General features: G+C 41.9%; 1 pseudogene; it reads left to right on the top strand.

The window, feature by feature from the left end:
* Positions 1-471: 471 nt before the first annotated feature.
* LOC146697880 (histone H1 pseudogene) lies at positions 472-4809 on the top strand (annotated as a pseudogene).
* The last annotated feature ends 4185 nt before the right edge of the window (positions 4810-8994 follow it).

Below are 8994 nucleotides of genomic sequence, written 5' to 3'. Positions count from 1 at the left end.
ACCATTGAGGTGGATAGTTGTTAAAAGTAACCTACATTAAACTTGTGGTTGCTTAAATTCAGTACAATGACATGTGAGGTGAAGTGATATAGGTAAATATTTAAACTAATGAAGTGCATAGAGGCACTTGACCTGTGTGAAAGACTGTCGTCTTGTTATGAGCCATTGTTGAGATATAGAGCACATCTGTGAAAACAACTAATATGCTCAACCCTGTATGAAACATCTAAAAATACATGATGGAGAAGCTGTGTTGAATATGTAAGTGTAAGACTTTGCCACTGTGGGCAGAGCATGCAACTACTGTGTGATGTCGCGTTGCAGTTTTGTTTTTGTTTTTTGAGCTGATGAGCAAGCTACACATTATCAGATCAAGAGCTGTCTGAGAACTACTCAAAGAGAGGGAAACAGAGAGTGTGCAGCGTTTCCATGAGCAGTTTTTCTGCACCTTGACTCGTGTGTGTGTTTGTTTTGTTGGATTAAAAATAATTAAATAAACTGGTGATCATGCTTATGGATCACCATGGCACATATCTCCAGCCATATGATTTATTTATGCAGATGAAAAAGTGAGTGTGAATGTGTCTGACATCACAGTGTTTTTGTGCACTGTGCAAAAGTGATTGCCTCTGATTGTGAGTGAGAGCGGTGATTTTGTAGACCACCAGCTATTGTGAAGAAAAAAAAAAGAGTGAAAAAGAGACAAATTACTACATTGTAGACGAAGAGAAATAATCATAGGAAAAAGGTTTTGTGTTGATCAGCCGAAAAACAACTACAATGTCATTTTCTGCTTTTAAGAAAGGATTGTTCACACAAACACAGACAGAGAGAGAGAGAGAGAGATGTGTGTTGATTAAGCAGTGATGATAATAATGAAATGTCTTAGTTTGTCACTTTCAGGTGAAAAGCAGACCTGTATCAATTTTCCACATGCAACAGTCGGAAGAAAGTTATAGTTTAACATCATTGGAAACATGCAGGCCAAGTTTCTGGCTGACTTATTTACAGTGCCATGTGTCTCTCAACCTCACAAGCAAGCAAGCTCTCACCCCTCCCTGAAGACAAGGAATGCAGCTCCAAAGCAATAACATGATAAAGAGACAGCAGCAAGTCCTGAGCACAAAAAGTCCCAGCAAAGCAGCAGCAATGTGGATAAACAGCAGCAGAAGAAGAAAGCAAACCCATCTTCCTGTCTGATTGGTTGAATTTCACGGAGGGGCGAGCAAGATGGCAGCGTGAAGAGGAGTTTTTGTTTGAGTTCTCAGCACGAGACACTTATTTGACGTCTTTCTGGCCTTCGGGACTTTTTTGGAGATCAGCACGCTAAACTTGCTGGATCTGAGGCCAGGGTCTGCGGCGGCAGCATGTTGAAATGCTCAAAAAGGACTGAGTGACTCGGGCAAGCCACATGCGGCTAGCGACATGAAAGAAATGGACCCTTCATGATGCGTTCAACGTGCCAGCGCTGTGGTGGGAAAGGCTCCATCATAAACACGCCCTGCGCCGAGGTTCAGGCCAAGAAGAAGAAGACGATGACTTCCAAGCCCAAGAAGGTCGGCCTCAGCGTGGGCGAGCTGATTGTGAAAGCCGTGGCCGCTTCCAAGGAGCGCAACGGCCTGTCCGTGGCCGCTCTCAAGAAGGCTCTGGCTGCCGGAGGCTACGATGTGGACAAGAACAAGGCCCGTGTCAAGACCGCCATCAAGAGTCTGGTGGCGAAGGGCACTCTGGTGCAGACCAAGGGCACCAGGACCTCCGGATCCTTCAAGATGAACAAGGCTACTGAGAGCAAAGCCAAGAAGCCCGCCGCGGCCAAAGCCAAGAAACCGGCAGCAGCTGCTAAGAAGTCGCCCAAGAAGGCAGCAGCAGCACTTCAGCTACTAGACAGGACAAAGCTGAAGGAGAACTGCCGGGACTGTTGAAGTGGGAGAGGACAACAGAGTGAGAAGACTAGGTGAGAACACATAGGAATTATTAAATGTGGGAAATCAAAATTTGGGTTAGCAAACCTGGGGAAAAGAAAACTGACTGCTTAAGTTGGAAAATTGAGACGGAGTCTGAAACATTGCGAAAATAGAAACATATACAAAATCACACACACACAAGCAGAACATGCATTAACCCTACTAACAATTCCAAACACAAAATGACTCATGAAGACTCATAGCACATTAGTTAAGAAATGATTAAATAATAGCAGAGAAATGTGTAGGAAAGGCAGCTTTAAGAACATGCTCTGCTGGAGATGCAGCTCCACAGACATGCATTAGACCTGCCTAATAACACAAACACATGTAATGAAAATTAGCTTGTTATCTTTCATCAGTGTTAAAATAGTGTCAATTTAGCAGACACTTGTTATTAAATACTGAATTTATCCAATGCAAAAAATTGACTCTCCAGGTTGCAGGACAACAGTTTAACTTTTGTGGGAAAAAAGATCCTGGTTTGACCAACCAGTGATCAGACAATAAATTTAGTGTTAAAATGGTAAATTGGGAGAAGCTTCCTGCTTGATTGAGGCAGCACATGTAATTTACTGTATGAGGGAAATTGTCTTTTGTGATACTATTTTGAACATGCATTTCTGTCGTCCTGTCAACTTAGTGGGTTAATAGCTGATATGCAAATTAGTTGATCGGTTTTAGATTAATGAAAGGTGATTGAATTCTAGCACGAGTGAATGAGATGTGTTGGAGTTTGTTGTGTGTTGAGTGGAGACTCTAAAACACTGAGTTTCCTGTTTTGATGTGCGAGTGAATCCTGTATTTAGATACACAACTCTGAATACATCAGAACAAACGTCTTTTGTGAAGTGCATGACAGCATGTCACATGTTTTATGATGAAGGGAAAAAAGGAAAATTGAATAAAATAGATCTGTGGCTTAAATGAGTGAAGAGCACAGACCGGGTGATTAAACTCATAGCTAATATGACATTAGGGTTATGTTGTGTGTTGTGCAGCTGATGGTTGGTTTGGAGTGAATCTAGCTGATGATTCTTCTCCTGTTGTGAAGATGATGAGGAGTTTGTGTCATGACTTAACAAGGCCTTTTTATTTTGATACTTTCACAGTGCACTGAGAGTTTGGTTTGATAATCTCTGTTATTTTTTATTTTTCATTTTTGAACAAGCACTGATTTTTGCTTGTGAATTTCTTTTCTTTGAGCAGATCTGCAAGTCGGGAATTAAAAGCGTTACACGTCGTCAAGAAAATTGTTGCAAGTGAGTTTCTCCACATTTAAAATGGGTTCAGGAGGAAGCCACTTATTTGGGACAATTAGGAAATGAGAGTCCCCCCCCAAAAAGGATTCAACGAGGAAATCCAGTCTAAATTATTTTTCTTTTTGAAATAACGTCGTTTTGCTGAGCGTGGAAACGAATGCGATGATAATTTCCACAATTAGCAAAAGAAGGAACCACTGAGTGAATGAGTAAGAATTTTAAAATAACTGACTGACTGACTGAACATGATTGTGTGAAGCTAACCCCCACCTGACAAAGGTGCAGATGAACCCATGTGTTTCCTTTTACAGGAGCAGAAAGATGACAGCAACACTCGAGGTTGCATGATGATTTAACCTTTTAAATGCCATTTTCTGTGTCTGTGCATTTATCAGGTGTGTTATTCATAGGCTTGTGTTGCTCACAGAGATAACTGTGACAAAGTATGCATACGCCTGCGCAAGCGCTAATATTTGCATTTTCTTTTCTTACAGCATGCCAGTTCTTCATGTGAATTGATGATGCGATTTATACCAGGACAACTGGTTGATGTTTTTTCCTACTACAGGATTTCTGGGTTTATGTGTGAGGAAAACTGTGTTTACAGGTTATGAGTGGTGATGCTGTTGCATTGTGTTGATGGGAAAATGTGAAGGGTACTTTGGTAATGTGAATAACATGTGTGAAATTTCCTGTGTTGAGAACTGGTGTTACTTCTTTCCACAGCTATAGATGGCTAACTTTATGGTGTTTTTATGGCACCTCTGGAACCTGTTGACCTGTGTCTGACCTCTGTCTGACTACAGTCAATGTGTATTGCTAATGTTAGTTTCTTTGAGAATGCTGTGGAAGATTCAGCTGAAACGGACAAGTGACATGAGTGAAACAAATAAGAGTTTACGTGTTTATGGAATAGTTTGTTGTGGGCTCTTTGCTGGCCACTTTGAGCCCATAATAATAATAAATAATATATGAGTGGAGTGACTTTGCTTAAGAGCAGTCACCGATTACATTGATGTTGCCTGAGTACATGGGATGATCCATGTCTGAGGCGACTTATGAAAATGATTGTAGTTTACTGATTTGAGAAAACCTGCACATGACACTTGTCTTGCTGATGTTGAATGCTTCTTGTCCTTATGATACAATTGTTTACAGGTATGAAGTTTGATTTCACTTCCAGATTTTGTTTTCCAGGCCATGATGGTGTGTATGCAGGCTCCTGGGAGAGCCAGGTGTTAAGCAAACTTAATATGCAAAGCACACTAACATTTTCATTGCAGGGTTATAGGTCCAGGGTGGTGCTGCTCCAGGGGAGGAGATGCCCTGATGTTGCCTGGGATATGATCTAGCTAATCTTTTTCTTTAAGACAGGGATCCAGGTTTGGTGAGTTGACACATGGGAATGTCCATGCGTCAAGAGGTGGAGTCCAAGGATTAACATTAAACAATGTTTTTTATTATTGTTGCAGTGATTTGTGTGATTAGCCGTTTTATTTACAAATATTAAACCTATGCAAGTGGTGCATCCATGTTCAGATGAGGCTTTGATGGCCTATAAGTGAAGTTCACTGAACTAGAGAATGCGGTTTGATGATTGTTGACATGCTCTCCAAATAGAAGTTTTTCTTCTTAGCAAGGAAATACAGGTGCAGCAGTAATCTCCTGAGAAATCTTTAGAGACCCAGTGAGAAGCGTGAACCATTCCAGGCATAGCTGACAGCCAGGCAGTGGTTGAGGTCAAAGATCAAGCTGGTTGGGGCCCATCATGAGATCAGACCTTGGAGCCACAGCAAGGACCATGAAACTGCCTGCAAAATAGAGGAGAGGATCGTCCACAAGATGGGAGCTGAGGCCAGGAGAGAGGCTTCAGGAGGATCAGAGATCATCTTCAGCACAGCAGACATCACACAGAGAGCTGTGCTACTGAGCTTCCAGGAGATTTTAAATAAAATGAAAGATTCAATATTGACGCTGAGGAAGACGACTAAGGTGTACGACGTGCTCTGCCTTAAACCTTCAGCAGCGTTGGAACATAAACACTCAGGGGATGAGGAGCGTGCCAAGCTCCATCGACAGCGTAGAAGGAGTTCGAGGATGACATCATGATTCTGTGAAAGCACAGGAACCAGAAGCTATGGTGGTGATAACAGCAGTTTCCTATGAACATCACCTAACGCTGTGCCACTGTACTGTGCATACGATGACACTCTGAAGGCTGCTGGGATCATAATAGCAGTAAGACAACCCTGCACCCTTTCCACAGAGGTGTTTTCTGCAGAGTATGGACAATGAAGGACAATGAAGGAGTCATAAATATCCCCCTCACAGGACGAAGGCCTGAAGTGAGGTAATGAGAGGCCATAAAACTAGAGTGCTGAGAGGTCTGCAGCTTTGGAAATAGCTGAGAACCATGTTGACAAACAACAAAACCAACTGGTATGTTTGAATGTTTATTCTACATACATTTGGACTCTGGTCCTATGGACAACGATGGAAACAACTGGAAGAGACATTCATGACGCCCTGCAGAACTCAAACCACTCTGCAGAGAGGCATGTGATGTGCACACCTGGAGGAAGCATTACCAAGCTGAGATGTTTTTGAAAATGTTACTTTTTTATTTTCACTATTAAATTAACAATTTCTTTGTTTGCTCGTAAGATGCAGTTTGCCATGAGATGAGCTCAATGAATGGGATAACTGCTAATACATTTATTAAACTGTGTAACTTTTACAGTAATTTAGGGTGATTTGACATATGCTGAGTAAAAAATGTTTACATTGAAACTGTCAGACATGAGGTATGCATAACTGGGAACTTTCTAGCATAAAGGTCAAAAACGGGGGAATGTTAGATTTGTATTGTTGATTGTCATTTATGCTTAGAAATATTTACTTATATATGCTTAGAGTTTTGTAATTAGTTGTAGATTGGTAGAGGTTTTGATCCTTGATAGTCTGCAAACTTTGTGTGTATTAGACAGCACTTTGGGAGCATGAGAGGTCATACCGTGTCTTATTGTTTTATGGTAGGATTAACGTAGTTGCGTCTGTTCTAGTCTAAGTGCTCTTTGTTTAGATGAACTGCAGGACTTCCTCACCGTGTTATCTAGGATGAACCATCTAGGGTGAGGGGGAGGCTACCCTCTTCCTGACCAAGGATGTTTGACCCTTTGATCAGCAGGACACACACACACACACACACACACACACACACACACACACACACACACACACACACACACAGGCAAGGTACTCTTTGTTTGTATGTAGACGTCATATGTTAATGAACTTATGCATATTCATGTAACCTCAATAAAAGGACAGTGTATGGGAGAACGGACGAGAGCTACTGGGGTCAAGCGAAGGAACGGTGCCTGTCCAGTCTCTCCCGTGCACGAGTACCATGAAGAAGTTTGCCTACTTGCGTCTTGCTTGCAGTGTAATTATATTGTCTTAACGTTCCAGCGAATAGGTTCAAGCTACAAACCTAACACTCCCCTACCCATCTCTCAAACACCATCATAAAGTTCGCGGATGACACCACAGTGGTTGGACTCATCTCAAGGGGGGATGAGTCGGACTACAGAGATGAGGTCAACAGACTGACTGAGTGGTGTTCAGTTAACAACCTCCAACTGAACACCACGAAAGCTAAAGAACTTATCTTGGACTTCAGGAAGGGCAGAGCAGACCCGGCCCCACTTTACATTCACGGGAGCTGTGTGGAGAGGGTACACTCCATGAGGTTTCTGGGCGTGCAGATATCTGATGACCTCTCCTGGACTGCAAATACTACAGCGGTGGTTAAAAAGGCCCAGCAGCGTCTCCACTTTCTGAGAGTGCTCAGGAGGAACAACCTGGAGGAGAGGCTGCTGGTGACATTTTACAGAGCCACCATAGAGAGCATCCTAACGTACGGCATAACAACATGGTATGCAGGGTGCTCAGCTGCGGATAGGAAAGTACTGCAGAGGGTCATCAACACAGCCCAGAAGATCACTGGCTGCTCTCTGCCCAGCCTGGAGGTCACTGCAAACTCTCGGTACCTCAGCAGAGCTGGCAATATCATCAAGGACCACTCTCACCCCAGCAACCAACTGTTTGAACTATTACCGTCAGGCCGACGGTACAGGTCACATAAAACCAGGACAAACAGATTCAGGGATAGCTTCTTTCCCAGAGCTATCACCGTAGTAAATAAGCACAAAAACAATTGAACCTATTCCATACCGTCACTGTCATTATATTATGCTGCTATTCATACTGTCATTATATTAATGCTGCTATCCTGTATATATTGTACATACTATTGTTTGAGTACTTACGATTGTTTTTTTTGTACTTTTTATATTTTACATTTATATTTATTATTGAAACTTGCACCAAGGGAGTGGCACTCCAATTTCGTTGTACTCTGTACAATGACAATAAAGGCTATTCTATTCTAATATAATACAATACAGCAGCTCTGTGGTGACTTACTATTACAGTACAATTTATCCTTTTTAAACTGAAACTGTAAAGGTGATAATTGTACTCTGTTAGTATTATTTAGGTCATGCTGGGTAACTTCCTAATAGCCGCTGTTGGCAGCACATTCATCCCCCAGGGGACGGGTCAAATAAAAACAATTGTAACCATTCTAAGAAGAATGTGCAGGAGATTCAATTGCTAAAAGACAAAAACATCTTCTGTTCTATAGCAGAAATATCACCTGACAGTTTAAACTTAAAAAAAATATCTCATAAAAGTAACATTCATGAAAGAGCTGCTTTATTGGTTTGAATTTTTAAGCCTTTTGATCGTCAATGCATCATCAGAATCACTTACCAGTATTTAAGAAGTCATCATGGTTACAAATGTAGAGAGTTATTCTTTGATAGGGCTTCCCCATGGCATCCTTGTATTTTTGGATGGTGAAAGGGCTATTAGTTCCAGGAATTGTGCTAACTTCCCTTGCATTAGGCTATGACGGTACATAGGGTCCATCGGCCATGTCCTGGTTAAAGTCCTTGTGTTTTTTCACACTGGCAGAAAAGATTTGCTCAGTTGACCAGTAAAAATGAACATCAACAGGAAGTGACTTTCCTCGGACAAGTTTTATACCATCACTGGTCCTTGTCATGATGCTAATGTGTATCTAGAAATGAAATTAACTAGAATAAGTTTTTACATTATTGCTCCTACATGGTCTTCCCTCTCTTCCATATTATTTCTAATCTGTAGTTGTGCTCCAGTTGTGCTTTAGTGTTTGTACGTGTTTTGGAGTTTGTACGTGTTTTGGAGCTTGTACGTGATTTAGTGTTTGTACGTGTTTTGGAGTTTGTACGTGTTTTGGAGCTTGTTCATGCTTTGTCTCTAGGGGCCACCGTAGGACGGTGCTAACGCGTTAACGAGCTAACCGCGCTAACGCGTTGACGCCATACAGCCCCACGCATGGGGTGATCTGCACCAACGGAGATTTGCCGCCTCGAGGTCGAGGATCACTAGAGCCGGCGAGAACAGCGGACTCCCGGTACATCGAACTTTTCGCTGCTCAGGTTAAACAAACCCCAAAGCCCAGCAGCTTTCTCTTGTATTGAGTGTCCACTAAAATAAAAATAAAAGCGTTCTAACATCTCACCTGCTTGTTTTTATTAAGGCATACATGTACACTATTTTCATTAATAGAGATTTTGCTACTTAGGTTAAACATGATATAGAAATGTTGGGGGAAAACTCTGTAAAAGACCCAGGAGAAATAAAGACACAATGAGACAAGA

This window comes from Copadichromis virginalis, linkage group LG11 (assembly GCF_057382275.1).
Source record: "Copadichromis virginalis isolate Kocher_CV1m ecotype Utaka linkage group LG11, C_Virginalis_male_GT1.1, whole genome shotgun sequence".
Taxonomy (NCBI): Eukaryota; Metazoa; Chordata; class Actinopteri; order Cichliformes; family Cichlidae; genus Copadichromis; species Copadichromis virginalis.
The sequence above is the reverse complement of the archived record's forward strand: the minus strand, read 5'-3'. Positions and strand labels throughout refer to the sequence as shown.